Source organism: Chiloscyllium plagiosum, chromosome 15 (assembly GCF_004010195.1).
Source record: "Chiloscyllium plagiosum isolate BGI_BamShark_2017 chromosome 15, ASM401019v2, whole genome shotgun sequence".
Taxonomy (NCBI): Eukaryota; Metazoa; Chordata; class Chondrichthyes; order Orectolobiformes; family Hemiscylliidae; genus Chiloscyllium; species Chiloscyllium plagiosum.
Window position 1 is genome coordinate 43,964,512 of NC_057724.1, and position 17,368 is coordinate 43,981,879.

Here is a 17,368-nt window from a genome sequence, read left to right on the forward strand (position 1 = left end):
GTGTCTCTCTTCCCCAGGCAGACAGGGAGGAATTTATGGGCCTTCCCCTCCCCACCCGCCTTGGTGGTCATGGGGCCTGGACAGTCAAGAGGCACCATTGGCTCGTCCCCTGGAGAGGAGCAGTGTCACCGGTGTACTGCTGGAGTGTCTCTCTTCCCCAGGCAGACAGGGAGGAACTTATGGGCCTTCCCCTCCCCACCCGCCTTGGTGGTCATGGGGCCTGAGGTCCCTCCCCCTAGCCTTTCCCAGAATACGATTGGCTGGGGGAAGACAGGGGGTGTGGCCAGGGTGGGGAGGGTCAGCCGTGTCACTTCCTGCCCCGCTCCTGGTTTTTCAGATGACGGGCGGGGCAGGAGCCTAGTTCCCTCTCTGCGGCCTGGAGACACGGTCGCTGCAGGAGGTGGGGCAGCAGTGGCTCCCCCCAGGTTAGTGCCAGGGTGTGGCTGGGTGGGGCAGCGCTCGGGCTCCCGTCCAGGTGTTACAACGCCAGGGGCAGATGTCGAAGCCCCAGGGGTTTCTCTATCGGGATGGGGGGGTGGATTTTGGGTCAGTGGGGCCAGGGTCAGGTACGAGTTTTGGGGTTTGGGGGTCAGGGTTCCCGCGCCGGGGTGATGCTGGCACGGCCACAGGTGCGTTGTCGTGCCGGGGCGGGGCAGGTCGCGGGCTAGGTGTCGGGGAAGGGGATAGGGTGGTCTTCCCATGGACGGGCCTGACGCGTTGCGTCTTCAGCGCCTTCTGGCCAGCCGGATGCTCACCCCCCTCCCTGCCAGTGGCTTGAGTATTGGATGCCTCCGGCCTAGCCTCCGGTGCCGGGGCTTGTGGTGTTGACTTTGGGGGAGGGGGAGTGGGTGCGGGTGCGGTGGCACCACCATCAGCCGTTGGCGTGGGCTGGGCAGCCTTCTGGGTGGGGCAGTTTTTTCTTATGTGCCCCACCTAGCGGCACAGGTGGCACCGCACGCCATCCGCTGTCCAGAAGGCACGGTAGGCCGCGCCCTCATGAAGGACGATGAATGAGCCCTCGGTGACCTCCTCCCGGGCCAGGCAAATAAACACCTGGCGTCGGAAGGAGTAGATGTGTCGGAGGGCGGGGTCCTTAAGACCGAGCAGGAGCGGTTGGACACCTGACCGGACCTCCCCCAAGGTGTTGAGGTGGGGAAGGAGGAGCTCGCTCGCAATGAAGGGCGGGACGTTGGAGATCACGACCCTCTGGGCCGTAACCTCCAAATGGTCGACGGGCAAATGTGTCCCGCCCACAGTGAGCCCCCTCTCTACGGCCAGGTGGACCGTCTGCTCGGTCTTAAGAAAAAAGACGGCCTTCCCGTACATCCGGGCCGCAGCGACGATGGCCAGTGGGCCGACCACACCAGCCATGGCCTTGCTGCAGGCCTCGATGGTCATATTGGGATGGGGCAGGCCTTTATCCACAGGCGTTTGGTTAAGTGCCTGAAGGGGGTCGTGGTTGCGGCCATGGTTGGGACAGCCGAGCCTAAGGCAGCAGCTACCCCGGCGTAGGTGCGGCTGGGCCCCGCAACCTTTGGGCTCGCCATACTCTGCTGCTGGATATTGTTGTGCCCCAGGCAGCGACGGTGGAGACCGGCCTCAGGCAACAGCAGCGGTGGAGGCAGGCCTCTGGCGAGTCCCAGGTTCGCCCTCGGTCACAACGGTGGGGGGCAGACCTGTTGGGGAGAGTCCCCAAGGCAAGTCCCATACAGCCCCAAAATTGAGTCCCAGGCAGCAGTAGTGGTGGAGATGGGCCCAAGGCGTGTTCCAGGCAGCGGTGGTGGAGGCAGGCCTCTGGCAAGTCCTAGGCAATTCCCTTGGTTGCAGCAGTGGGGGCAGGCCTGTTGGGGAGGGTCCCCAAGGCAAGTCCCAGGCAGCCCCAAAATTAGTCCCAGGCGGCAGTAGTGGTGGAGGTTGTGGGGAGGGGCCCCAAGGCAAGTCCCAGGCAGCGGTGGTGGAGGCAGGTCTCAGACAACAGCAGCAGTGGAGGCAGGCCTCTGGAAAGTCCTGGGCAGGCCCTTGGTCGCAGCGGTGAGGGGGCAGACCTGTTGGAGAGGGTCCCCAAGGCAAGTCCCAGGCAGCCCCAAAATTGAGTCCCAGGCAGCAGCAGTGGAGGTGGGCCTGTAATAACAGCAGCAGTGGTGGAGGTCCTGGGAGGGGCCCCAAGGCAAGACCCAGGCAGCAGCAGTAAGGCAGGCCCCAAGCAGCAGCAGCTGAGGCAGGTCTAGGCGGGGTCCCAGAGACCAGTGGGAGTGGGCCCCCAGGTCAGCAGCAAAACTGCCTTGACCTGGGTGAGGCCCAGGCTGCAGCTCCAAACATAGGCCCCAGACTCAAAATCTCTCACCTCCTTCTGCTTCTGCCTCCTCCTCTTCTTCCTTCTTCCTCTCTCTCCCAATGTGGGGCAGCTCGTCCAGGGACAGTCCCCTTCACGGAGGAGAGTCCTTGCACGTATGTACACATTCACACTGATCCAACTCTCAATAGGGGAAAAACACCCGAGTGGCTAGTGACAAGCACTGCCCTGCACATCAAAGGGCGATGCTGTGTGATCAAAACAGTGAAGGGGAGGGTAGGGACTAAATTAAAATAGAGTTGGAGGGGGAAGTAATGCACTCCACTTCCTGAGATGCCCACCTCTCCCTGAACAACTCCAGGGTGTTGGTGGACACTGCGTGCTCCTTCTCCAAGGACACCCGGGTCTCCTGGTTAAATTTTTTTTCCTGTTTTTTTTTTCTTTTTTTCTTTTTTTTTAATATATATTAACCCCCACACTACCGCCTAAGTGCAGTAGTGCTTATTTTATACCCAGCACCCATGGTGTGTGTGTGTGCAGGGGTGAGACACAGTGAAAGGCACACAAAGTGCACGAATCTTTATTCAAATTTCACCACCAGGAAGATAGGAAAACACCCGGGTGGCCAGTGACAAGCACTGCCCTTCACATCAAAGGAGATCTTCTGTTTACTTCTTTTTTCTTTTTTTTTTATTTTAACCCCCACACTACCACCTAAGTGCGGTAGTGCTTATTTTATCCCCAGCACCCATGGTGTGCACTCCACTCCCTGCAGCGCCCACCTCTCCTTGAACAACTCCAGGGTTTTGGTCGACACCGCGTGCTCCTTCTCCAAGGACACCCGGGTCTCCTGGATAAATTTTTTTTTTTTTTATTTCCACCACCAGGAAGATAGGAAAACACCCGGGTGGCCAGTGACAAGCACTGCCCTGCACATCAAAGGGCAGTGCGGTGTGATCAAAACAGTGAAGGGGAGGGTAGGGACTAAATCAAAATAGAGTTGGAGGGAGAAATAATGCACTCCACTCCCTGCGGCGCCCACCTCTCCCTGAACAATTCCAGGGTGTTGGTCGACACCGCGTGCTCCTTCTCCAAGGACACCCGGGTCTCCTGGTTATATATATATTTTTTTCAGTTCCACATATGACAAGACAGTGAATTCCTTGTTAATTTTTTTTTCTTTCTTTTTCTGTTTATAGATATATTTTTTTCCTTTAACCCCCACACTACCACCTAAGTGCGGTAGTGCTTATTTTATCCCCAGCACCCATGGTGTGTGTGTGCAGGTGTGAGACGCAGTGGAAGACACAAAGTGCACCAATCTTTATTCAATTTCCACCACCAGGAAGATAGGAAAACACCCAGGTGGCCAGTGACAAGCACTGCCCTTCACATCAAAGGACAGTGCTGTGTGATCAAACAGTGAAGGGGAGGGTAGGGACTAAATCAAAATAGAGTTGGAGGGAGAAATAATGCACTCCACTCCCTGCGGCGCCCACCTCTCCCTGAACAACTCCAGGGTGTTGGTGGACACCGCGTGCTCCTTCTCCAAGGACACCCGGGTCTCCTGGTTATATTTGTTAACTAGAGCTTTCCTGATTGTCTCTGGTTAACAACCCTAATCAAGGATCTTGTAGTCAACAAGATCCAGCTCGTTCTACTCACCACACACCCCAAGTCCGTTCTGTATATCCGTGCTCCCAATGGTCGGCCATTTACAGTATACGTTCCACTTGCAACTATCCTTCCATGACGTTTATCACATCTTTGCCACAGTTTGAAATACTTCCAAGCTTTTTTAACTCTATACCCACAGTTAGGACATTCATTTATATAATATGAAAATCATAGTATCATAGATCTCCAATGGGCACCCTCTGTATGACATCCACCAGTCCAAAAACAATTATTTACCATCACTCACTGCTTCCTGTCACTTAGCCAATTTCATTTCCAGGTTGCTAAAATTCCTTCTATTGCATTGGCTCTAATGTTGCTGACAAGCTCATTGTGTGGGGCTTTATCTAATATACAGATCATTCTGCTATAACACATGTTTCATTAACATGAATTTGCTGTCATGCGATTGACAAATTGGGGACACTGTTTCTAAAGTGCAAACTTTTGAAACGTGTTGGCTGTAATGTGATTACATCACCAACTCTTTATGTACTGTTTCTAAAGTGAAATTTTTCTATAACGTGGGGTTGCACAAGAACATAACCAATATGTTATAGAAGAACTACCCATATTATGGAAGACTCTGTATACCACATCAACAACAATACTTAGCAAATCCAGGATTATTTAATAAACCTAAGCATATCAAAATTATTGTTAATGTCCTAAATTATCTTTAGTATTTCTAATATTTTTCCCACCACTAACTATTTGTCCTGTAGTTGCTGGATTCATCCTTATACTCCATAATTCTTGCTCTTTTGGCTGTTGAATTCCCTGCCCATATCTGGATAACTAATGTGATCAGAATAGCTACTCTCCAACTCTGGCATCTCCCTGTAATTTGTTCCTCCAAATCTTCCCCAATAGTTAGTGGGCAATGGAAACACCCATCAATTTTATGGTACCTTTCCTGTTTCTCAGCTTTCAATAAATATATTCTGCCTTTGACCTCTGTAAAACATCCTCTCTCTACAGAAGTGTAATGTTCTCCATAAGTAACTGCTACCTTTCATCTTTTTTTTCATTGAATCATGGAATCTTACAGTACAGAAGGAAGCCATTTGACCCACTGTGGGTAGACTGGCTCCTGAAAGAGCTGAAAATGTGTTGCTGGAAAAGCGCAGCAGGTCAGGCAGCATCCAAGGAGAATCGACGTTTCGGGCATAAGCCCTTCTTCAGGAAGAAGATTCCTGAAGAAGGGCTTATGCCCAAAACGTTGATTCTCCTGTTCCTTGGATGCTGCCTGACCTGCGCTTTTCCAGCAACACATTTTCAGCTCTGATCTCCAGCATCTGCAGCCCTCACTTTCTCCTGAAAGAGCTGTCCAGCTATTCCCACTCTCCAGCCCTATTTCTGCAGCCCTCTAAATTAATCACTTTTGAACATATATCCAGCTCTTTGTTTCTCATCTCTAACCAGATAGGTTCTAGTTCACGAACAGCATCACATTCAAGGGCCTTTTTACCCACTCAGTCTTTACTAAAAGCCTTATAACTTGGAATTTTAAGTAAGCAGACCTGTTATGGTCTGAACCACTTTTCTGTTAATGCTATGATGTCATATCACCCAAAGCAATTTCTGCTTCCTGTTCCCCAATTTTGTTAACGATACCCCATGCAGTTACACACATACAATTTAACCCTGCCCTATCTCATTCTTGTCTACTGAAAGGCAACTGTTTCTTTGTTCACTATCAACACTTGAGCCTTCCTTCACTTCTTTTTTGCCCATACCCCATCTTTCCTTTTTTTCCGTTTCTAATACTTACAAAACTAGGCCCATTAGCGAACCAACCCCCTGTCTTACAAGTTCAAATCCACCTCAACAACACTGTTTACTCCCTCAGCCAGGAGTACAGTTCTGCTGCTGCTGCTCAGGTAAAGCCTGAACAGAACGTCTAAACAGTTTTCTCGTTTTCCACAAGTGATCCCAATGTTCTAAAAGTCTAAAACTCTCCCTTCTACCCTCAAAGACATGCATTTACCTCACTGATGATAGGCATAAGTGTTGGCAAATGGGACTAGATTAGTTTAGGACATCTGATCGGCATGGACGAGTTGGACCGAAGGGTCTGTTTCCATGCTATACATCTCTATGACTCTATAATTGAAGTGTCTCAACTGTGGAACCATTCTCAAAATCCTCTTCTACATTCTCTCCAATGAGATGCTTCAAATGCTGTGACATCCAGAAACCTACATGACCCTCTAACTGAGGTCTAACCAGTGTTTTACATATGTCTCCTGCTCTTGTACTCTATGCCAAGATTAATGAAGCCTAGGATATTGTAAGCTCACTCCACCTATCCTGCATCTTTGACTTTCATATGTATATATACACCCAGGTCTCTTTGTTCCAAAACATCTTTTAGAATATTACCCTTTATGTTATACTGTGTCTCCATGTTTTTTTTTGTATCACAATGTGTCACCTCATGCTTTTCCACATTGAGACACTTCTACCACCTATCTGTCCTCTCCACCAACATGTCAAAATCTAGTATCCTCTCAATCTGCAATTCCTGCACATTTAACAGCATGAGCAAACTTTAGGGATTTGTCCTTTGCACACCATATCTAGATCTTGAATATATATCAGGGAAAAAAACAAGTGTCTCATGTATTTCAAGGTGGTATTATGTCTTCTATGTCCTTGCCAATTCAAAAGCCTGTGCAATGTGGAATCATGGAATCCCTAGAGTGTGGAACAGATCATTCAGCCCATTTAGTTCACACCAACCCTCCAAACAGCATCCCACCCAAACCCACCCCAAAACCCAAATTTCCTGTAGCTGACCCACATATCCGTATGGGCAATTTAGCATGGCCAATCCACCTAACCCTCACATCTTTGGACTGTGACAGGAAACTGGAGCATCCAGAGGAAACCCACACAGACAGGGGGAGAATGCACAAACTCCACACAGACAGTTGCCTGAGGTTGGAATTAAACCCAGGTTGCTGACGCTGCGAGGCAGCAGTGCTAACCACTAAGCCACTATCCTCATGAAGCTGCTTTGTATCTTCCTCACAACACACATTTCTTACTTTATATTATCTACAAATTTGAAAATATTACATTTGGCCCTATCTCCAAATCATTGATATATATGGTGAACAGCTTGGGCCCAAGTACTGATCCTTGCAGTTAGCCATTAGTCACAGCCTGCTAACACAAGAATGACTCATTTATTGTTACCCTTTGTTTTCTGTCTGTTAGTTATTCATTAATTCATGTCCGTATATTCCTATCACATGTGTTTTAATTTTTGAAGTGAACCTCCTGTGGCAGACTTTATCAAAAGCCTTCTGAAAATCTAAGTATATAATCTCCAACAGCTCTTGTTTATTGACTTTGTTTGTAACAACTTCTAAAAACTCCAAGAAACTCATCAAATACCATTTCTCATTCACAAATTCCTATTAACTATGACCAGTCAGATAATTATCAGCCTGGTGTCCATCTATCCATCCTTAAGAATAGATTTTAGCATTTTCCCTGGTCCTAAAATTCTGTTCTCCCTTTCTCTATCAGTTCCTTCATCCCCTTTTGTTGTATTCTATAAATCTCCCAATCCTCAGAAATACTGCTACTTTTGACAATGTTATCGATCTTTATATTACTGCATTTGAGATCCTGCTTGCTAACATTTTATTTCTCTAAATTTTGATTGCAGGAATACACCCACTTCCTACCTAAGATATTGCTGCCAAACTGGACCACAAACTCTGGCTGATCAATCTCTTCCCGAAGAATATCCTGCAACTACTCTAATATCTAAAATTGTAGGAAAGACATTATTAAATTGAACGTGAGGAAGATTTACCGGTTGAACTCCCACTCTCAGGTATTCTTGCTCAGACTCTCTCTCACTCAGGTGAAATCTCCCTCACATTGACTGTGCCTCTTAACTCTTCTCAGGAATAGAAAATTTGCCCTAATGTCTTTTCGAGTCATAGAGTAATAGAGCATGCAAACAGGCTCTTTGGTCCAACTTGTCCATGCCAGCCAAATTTTCAAACTAAACTATCCCACCTGCCTGCTTTTTGCCCATATCCCTCCAAACCTTTCCTATTCATGTACTTACCCGAATGTCTTTTAAAATATTCAATTTACCTGCATCCATCACTGGGAGAAAGTGAGGTCTGCAGATGCTGGAGATCAGAGATGGAAATGTGTTGCTGGAAAAGCGCAGCAGGTCAGGCAGCATCTAGGGAACAGGAGAATCGACGTAATGCCCGAAACGTCGATTCTCCTGTTCCCTAGATGCTGCCTGACCTGCTGCGCTTTTCCAGCAACACATTTCCATCTCTGAATCCATCACTGTCTGGCAGTTCATTCCACACACAAACCTATCTCTGTGCAAAAAATGTTGCCCCTTGTGTCCTTTTTAAACATACTCCTCTCATCTTAAAGATTTGTCCCCTAGTTTTGAATTCCCCCACTCTAGGGGATAGACCCTTGGTATTCACCTTATCTATACCCCCATGATTTTATTAAATCTCTGAGGTCACCTCTCAACCCCCTACACTCCAGTTCCTCTCATCTTAAAGATTTGTCCCCTAGTTTTGAATTCCCCCACCCTAGGGGATAGACCCTTGGTATTCACCTTATCTATACCCCCCATGATTTTATAAATCTCTGAGGTCACCTCTCAACCCCCTACACTCCAGTTACAGAAGTCCCCTTCTACCCAGCCTATCTTTATGCCTCAAACCATGCATTCCTGGCAACATCCTGGTAAATCTTTTCTGAATCTTCTGCAATTTAATAATGTCCTTCCTTCAATGGGGTACTCCAAAAGAGGCCTCAACAACCTCCACCCCTAGTACAACCGCAACATGGCATCCCAACTGCTATCCTCAAAAGTCTGTGCAATGAAAGCAAACGTGCTAAACGCCTTCTTTTCTTACAAAAGCTGTGTTTTTTTTTATCCTCCACAAATTCCTTACACTTAATGAAGTGTCACTCACCATTTTGTAACTGCTTATATGCCCGAGGAGATGATATATATGGAGATATAATAGTGGAGTTATCACTGTTGGTTTTTCGATTTTTAATTCCAATTCTGATATAATTTACTACATTAATATACTACATTTTAATGGCATTGGATCGGTTGGTCAAGGAATAGCTAATTAATCACATTAAAGTATCACCAATGCTTTATGAAAACAAATGTTGCAAATACATTTTCTTTGTGTTGAAACCACAGAGATGTTAGAGACTATTTGTCATTCCACTTTGGAGTTAACTGAGTTGTAATGCACTGCAGGGAGGCCCTAAAGTAATGTTGTTCTGTAACTTTCACTTTTTTTCCTGCCCATTGCAGCTGACTGTGGTTGTGTCCTAAAACAGTCACTTTGTGTATTCAAAGCAGCTTAACTCTTCCATCAATCATGCAATGCTAATCATTCTCTGGGTAAATGGAATTAGATATTTCCTACCTATTTAACCCAATTGAGAAACCTTGAGAATGCAATACTTGAGTGAGGATTTGTCTTAGGAGTTGTCCTTTTCATAAAGTAATCCCAAAGGGGTAAGAAAAAATTGGATTGTGGCATCTCAACAAAAAAATTGCTTGCAAGATGAATTGCCACATTTGACATATTGACTCATCCCACAATTAGGATAAACATGACAAAAAGAGATCATGAATCATTTTACGTCTTTGAACAGTGAAGAGAGGCAAAGGAGACAAATGCTGGAAATATTTAAGGGTAAGTCTGCCAGCTTTCAAAAAAGAAAACACAAGGAAGCCTTTCCAATAAAACCTCATCCTTGGAATTCAAGAGTCAATTTAAATTAATTGAAAATAGATAACATAGTCAAGCAGTGATTTGAAAGACCCAATAAATAGGTATCCTGCACAAATTCAGGATGAGAGCTGCAACTGCCATTTACTTTAAGAATAATTTCAGTTAGCGTCAGGACCAACATCTGAGTTGAACATTGAAAATGTTGAGCCTCCAATATTTGGCACAGATGTTCAATCTGTCTGTATTGGTTTACCAGCCAGGTTTCTCATTATACATGATTCCAGATTGCAGAAAACTGAGTGCTTAGGTTAGAACAATGAGAAATTTGAGTGAACTACACACAGTCATTCAGCTGGGATTCAGAAACCCAATACATAAGAAAGGTTGATTTACACATTTATGGATTCAGCAGGTGACACCCTTTTCTTCATTAAGCTCGATCCACCACCTCTCACCTTCCCATTCCAAAAGAAACGTAAGATGCATATATGCTGGTAGGAATGCTCACTTAATATATTTAAATAAATTATCTATTTATATAAATGATTTAGATGAGAATTTCAGAAGTATGGTTAGTAAGTTTGTGGATGACACCAAGATTGATGGTATAGTGGGCAGTGAAGAAGGATATCTGGGAATACAGACAGATCTTGATCAACTGGGGAAGTGGGCTAAGGAATGGCAGATGAAGTTTAATTTAGATAAATGTAAGGTGTTACATTTTAGTAGATGAAACCAGGGCAGGACTTAACACAGTCAATGATAGTGCCATGAGGAGTGTTATAGAACAAAGAGATCTAGAGTATGGGTTCATAGCTCGTTGAAAACAGTCACAGGAAGATAGGGTGGTGAAGAAGGCTTTCAGCATGCTTGCTTTTGAGTCAGAGCACTGAGTACAGGAGATGGGTCTTGTTGCAGCTGTACAAGACGTTGATAATGCCAATGTCTGGGGTACTGAGTGCAGTTCTGCTATACTATTGAAAGGATATTATTAAACTAGAAAGAGTGCAGAAAAGATTTACTAGGATGATACTTGGACTGAAAGGTTTAAGTTATAAGGAGAAGCTAGATAAGCTGAGACATTTTCCCTGGAGCATAGGAGGCTGAGAGGTAACCTTGTAGAGGTCTATAAAATCTTGAGAAACATAAATAAGGTAGATAGCCAACAATTTTTCCCCATGGTAGGGGAGTCTAAAACCAGAGGGCATAGTTTTAAGATGAGAGGGGAGAGATGTGCAGTTTTATTTTCCCACAGAGCATGGGGAGTGTCTGAAACAGGCTCCCCAAGACCATAAGAAGCTGCAGAAAGTTGTGAACACCATCTCCACTTCCCACTGCCTCAGGAAAGGAGGCAACACAATCAAAGACCCTCACCCTGCTTATTCTCACTTCCACGTTTGAAAACACGTGCTAACAGATTCAGGAACAGCTTCTTCCTAACTGTTATCAAACTTATGAATGGACTTCTTATACATTAGAATTGATCTTTCTTTGGACCTTCTCTGTAACACTATGTTGTGCATGCTGTCTATTAACCTGATGTACTTAGTGAAGTATGATTTATCCATATAGCATGCAAAACAATACTTTTCACAGTGTCTCAGTACATGTAACAATAATAGACCAAATCAAATCAAACTTTCTTAAAGTCAATCTATGAACTCCTCACCTAGGCTATCTCTGCCAGTCTGATTTTTCCAGTCTATACAGAAACTAAAATCATACGTGATTATTGCAGTCCCTTTATCTGATGCATCCAATATTTTTTCTTATATACTTTGTTCTACATTATGGTTACTGTTAGAGAGTAGGTAATTCCCTCCTGCTAGTGACCTCTTTCCCCTACTATTCCTTATCTCTCCTCAAACGGATTCCAAATTCTGATTCCTGAACCCAGGTCATCTCTGACTATTACACAAATGATGTAGAAGAGCCAGTGTTGGATTGGGGTGAACAAAGTTAAAAATCATACAACACCAGGTTATAGTCCAACAGGTTTATTTGGAAGCACTAGCTTTCGAAGCGCTGCTCCTTCATCAGGTAGCTGTGGAGCAAAATCATAAGTCATAGAATTTATAGCAAAGGATTACAGTGTCATGCAACTGAAATGAATCACTGAGAATATCTGACTCCAGATTGGGATATAGACAGACTCTAACCTCACATCTTTAATGCATTGTCTGAGCTGAGATGTCACTGTTTTTTTTTATAAAATCTTAAGTTATCTCGAGAATGTAACTTAAAAGAAGTTCTGTGATTTACGTATTAATGAACTGAAACTGCAACCCATTCGAAATGATGAAAGACTTAACAGCGATCTAGGTTTGTTCAATATATCATTTCAGTTGCATGACACTAATCTTTTTGCTATAAATTATGTGTCATATGATCTTGCTCCATAGCTACCTGATGAAGGTGTAGCACTCTGAAAGCTAGTACTTCCAAATAAACCTTTGGACAATTATCTGGTGTTATGTGATATTTTTTAACTTTGTTACACAAATGACATTCCTGATTAGCATTGTTACCCCACCACTTTGCCTTGTTTGCTATTTTTCTTGAATTTGATATACCCCTCAATATTCAAAACCTAAACCTTGTCACTATGAAGCAATGTGTCTGTAATTGCTCCAGACAATATTTATTTATTTCAATGTATAAAATCTATTTGTTTACTTTATTATGAATGGTATGCAGACTCCGAGACAGAGTATGGCTCAGGAAATAGATTGGAGATTATTAGCCTTGAGGTTCTCCTCTTAAATTTGAGGCCTGACTCTTCACACTGTCTCAGCAGAAACTCTTTCTAATGTCATCAGTACCAAAATGAACCATGACAACTGGATTCTCCATCCCTCTTCCCTTCCATTCCCAAGCTTCTGTCCAACCATAATCTGATGTCCCAAACCCTCTCACTGGATAGGCAATGTAGGTTATTGGACTCATATTCTTGGCTTCAAAGAACAGTGTCAATCCCCCTGACTATACTATCTCCTACCACATTCATTTTTCGTTCTCCCCACCAGAAACCCAGCATGAAACAAGGTACGCTGATCAGTCTGCTCGTGCTCTCTACAAAACTTGGTTTCATCCACATAGTCAAGCACCTTGAACTTATGCAATGGCTGAGGCTTCTGCACTACAGTATTCGCTGACCCCTTACCTACCTCACTTATGCTCACGTCTTCCTGTTCCTCACCACATATGACATTGGACTGCCCAATCTTAAGGGTTATGATTCCGCTCTGGAACACAGTGCCCAGGTATCTCACTCCACACCTGATATATGCTGATGTCTCCAATTCAGCCTCCAATTCAATAACTCTGGGCTGAATTTAACATTTTTGGCTAAGTCTGAGTTGCTTCGAATTGTTTTAGTGTTTTGCCTCAAGACCTAGCAAGTTTTCTCACTCTATCTTCCCAAGCTCACTGTATTAATGATCTACTCTGTTCCTATGGCATCTCTCACATTCAATTGTACCCCTTCTTATAACATGCCATGCTCACAACAATTCACCACTCAGTGAAATCTGCACAGAGACCTGGATTGCTTGTGCCCACACCATCTTTGAAAGGCCACTGTTTGCTGAGTTCCTCCGAATCCAGGACGATGCCTCATTACCTGCTCCAGTTGTGCACAGTTTAATATGCCAGGATGATGCGATGCACTCTATCCAGAATATACTAGAAGGCATCCTCACACTGGTCCAAGCAGCAGAGCCATATCTTCAGCAACCCTATCATTTCCTCCACTATATCCTTGATTGAGGCATGGGTGGCATTAAACCTGTGTTTCGCATCATCAGCAGCCTATGCAGTAATATCATGAGCCATGGTCACAGAACATAATCCTTGACCCAGTTACCAGCCTTTGGAAGCAGCTAAAGTACATAATAGTGCTCCAGGCAGTAAGAGTTATGGCAGCTGCAAGGGTAGTGGGCATTCACCTCCAGACAGTGAAGTATCGATCACAGATCACATGAGCATTAATCAAATGAATTTCCTTCCTGTTGCTGAATTCTGCACTGCTGTGATACAGCCCTCTCAGTGTCACGTGTACAATTGCTGGCACCCTGCACTGGGGGATGACAGCTATGTTTTCCAAATCATAGTGCTCAGGCTGCAGCACTAATGTCAGCTTGGGGGAATGAGATGAGCCAGTATGGTCTTGCTAATATGGTATGGGTCACTGTCCTGATGTACTTGTGGGTGCACAACTGAGAGAGCTCGCACAGGTCACCCGTCATTCCCTGGAAGGAGCCGGCTTCATGGAGGCTCAAAGTAGCTGACCCTTTCACAGCCACTGGGATAGGATGGCCTCCCACTCTTGCAGTCCTCATGTCCTGCTCCAGCATCCGGCACCCAGCACAGTTCTGTCACAATTGCTGGGACGTACAGAGACTTTATCATTGCTGCACTCCATCTATCCCCCAGGAAATGCAGTCAGAAAGTGACACAAAATTTGGGCCTCCTGTGCAGCCCCCACATCCTGAGGGGCTGCGTGCTCCTCATCCTCAGAGTGGGCCAACTGCTGCTCCAGGGCTCGCTGATTCTCCTGCTCTCACTATGCCCTAGAAACACAGATACATGGAAAATAGGAGAGGTGGGCCATTTGGCCCTTTGAGGCTGTTACCGTCAATAAAAAAACAGTATTTATCTTGATCACATTGTGGAAAGATGGATAAAAGGAATGAGTGGGGAGGTGGGGACAGAACCCAGATAGAGAGGAGCGAAGTTAAACAGACAAATGGTTTGTGGATAGTAAGTCAAAGAAGAAGAAAACCTGGGATAGGTGATAGTGGGGACTACAAAAATAGGTTGGTTAAGCTGATGAAGGGCTTTTGCCCGAAACATTGATTTTCCTGCTCCTCGGATGCTGTCTGACCTGCTGTGCTTTTCCAGCACCACTCTAATCTAGACTCTGATTTCCAGCATCTGCAGTCCTCACTTTTGCCTGAAACAACCCATGTCATGTCTGGACTTGGGGTGTGGGGTAGGGTTTAGGGACATGAAAGGACGTTCAGGCTCTTATTGAACACAGTATTGAATCCTGAAGCCTGCATGGTTCCCAAGCAGAAAAGGAGGTGTTGTTCTTCCAGTTTGTAAGTTTCACTGGAGCAGTGCTGCAAGCCCGAAACAGAGATGTTGGCCAGGGAACATGGCGATGTGTTAAAGGGCAGACGACTGGAAGATCAGGATCTTTTTTTATGGACAGACAGTAAGTATTCTACAATGTGGTCACCCAATTTTATTTTTGTCTCCCCATTGTAGAGGAGACCACAGCAATAAATACAGTAGACTAGATTCAGTGAAGTGCAAGTTAATCACTGCTTCACCTGGGAGGTGTGTCTGGGACCTTGGATAGTGAGGAGGGAGGAGGTAAATGGGCAAATGTAGTACCATCAGCAAAAGCATTGGAAAGTGCACTGGGGATGTGGGAAGGTATTAAGAGTGGAGGAGGAGGGGACTAGGGTGTCCGAAGGGTGCAGTCCCTGCAGAATACTGACAAGGGAGGGAAGATGGGTCTGAATGTGCTATCCTGCTGGAGATTTGGGAAATGGTGGCTTATAATCCTTTGGATGTGAAGCTAATGGAGTAGTTTTTCTTCTTGAGCTGAAAAATGTGTTGCTGGAAAAGCGCAGCAGGTCAGGTAGTATCCAAGGAGCAGGAGAATCAACGTTTCGGACATAAGCCCTTCTTCAGGAATGCTCCTTGGATGCTGCCTGACCTGCGCTTTTCCAGCAACACATTTTTCAGCTCTGATCTCCAGCATCTGCAGTCCTCACTTTCTCCTAGTTTTTCTTTTTCCCTAGTTTACTATGAACAATCCCTTAATCTGTCTAATCTTCCATCTCTCCCATCCTGGCTTCCCTCTCCAAGTCTCTGCTGACTGCTTTTCCCTCCCCATCACTCTCATCAAGATTAGATTCCCTATTTATACACAGATTTGCACAGCTCCACTAGATTAGATTCCCTACAGTGTAGAAACAGGCCCTTTAGCCCAGCAAGTCCACACCGACCCTCCGAAGAGTAATCACCCAGATCTTTTTCCATCTGACGAATGCACTTAACACGATGGGCAATTTAGCGTGGCCAATTCACCTGACCTGCACATCTTTGGACTGTGGGAGGAAACCCATGCTGACACGGGGAGAATGTGCAAGCTGCACACAGACAGTCACCCAAGGCCAGAATCGAACCTGGGACCCTGGTGCTGTGAGGCAGCACTGCTAATCACTGAGCCACCATGCCGCCCTCTATTTTTTACTGTATGTAAAAAGATAAATATCACCTTTCCCTCCATGGTGCATGTTCTAAAGGAGCGTCACTAGACTCGAAATGAGTTTCTCCAGTAATTTTTTTTTGTTTCAGATATCCAGCATTATTGCCCATGAAGTGTACCTTCAAATGTTGGAAACTCATGACCAATATGGAGAGCTGAAGGACAAAACAGTGAGCTGGAGTCCACAGGCACCCATTCAGACTTTCATGTTGGAAATCGTTACTATCTAGATTCTCTCCACTACCTAGTAAAATATCAAACGATATGTAAACGAGATGTGATGAGATAATAACACATAATACCTGCAAATAGGCTTCTGGTTACTTGCCAGTGAAATTCTTGCCTTGTCATTACAACCTTAGCTGGAAAATGGAACTTGTTTTTCCCAACATTGGGATTCTCCATTTTCCAATCTTGCTGTATTTCCCAACTGACTCCACATTGCCTACATCATTCAGGGCCTGGGAAGATTTCACCTGATGAGTTTGGTGATATATGAAGATATAGGAAATGGACAAATACAATGAAACTGCTCTTGCTATCCTTCATCACCCAACATTCAGGCACATCCTAGCAGAAATCATCAGGTAGAGATTACATATTAGTGTTTGCTGTCTTCATTCTTTCATGTCTTATAGTATTTGTAGCACATTTACTGCAGCCTCAATTCGCAATAATTTTTTGTATGGAAGCAGGAACCAAACCTGAGACCACTTTAACTAGTGTGACTCAATTCTTTTAAGTAGGGGATTGAGAATAGTGTCCTGATATGGACAGAGAACAAGTTCACAGATAGGAAACAAGAGTAGGAATAAACAAGTCGCTTTCCAAATGTCAGACTGTGACTAGTGGGGTGTCGCAGAAATCAGTTCTTGCACCCCAACTATTCACAATATATATTTAGGGCAGTACGGTGGCTCAGTGGTTAGCACTGCTGCCTCACAATGCCAGAGACCTGGGTTCAATTCCAGCCTATTCGACTGTCTGTGTGGAGTTTGCACGTTCTCCCTGTGTCTGAGTGGGTTTCCTCCGTGTGCTCGGGTTTCCTCCCACAGTCCAAAGACGTGCAGGTTAGGTGAATTGGCCACGCTAAATTAGATATATAGATTAGATGCATTAGTCAGGGGTAAATATAGGGTAGGGAAATGGGCCTGGATGGGCTACTCTTCGGAGGGTTGGTGTGGACTTGTTGGGCTGAAGGGCCTGTTTCCACACTGTAGGGATTCTGATATTAATGATTTAGATGAGGTAACTAAATATAATATCTCCAAGTTTGCAGTTGATACAAAGGTGGATGGAAGGGTGAACTGTGAGGAGGATGCAGAGATTCTTCACCTGATTCAGACAAGT

General features: G+C 45.2%; 1 long non-coding RNA gene across 1 annotated transcript; it reads left to right on the plus strand.

Moving 5' to 3' along the window:
* Positions 1–342: 342 nt before the first annotated feature.
* On the plus strand, positions 343–16,330 carry LOC122557502. The gene is made up of 3 exons (XR_006313856.1): positions 343–425; positions 7,653–7,823; positions 16,108–16,330. It is a non-coding gene; the product is annotated as an uncharacterized LOC122557502 (long non-coding RNA).
* Positions 16,331–17,368: the final 1,038 nt, after the last annotated feature.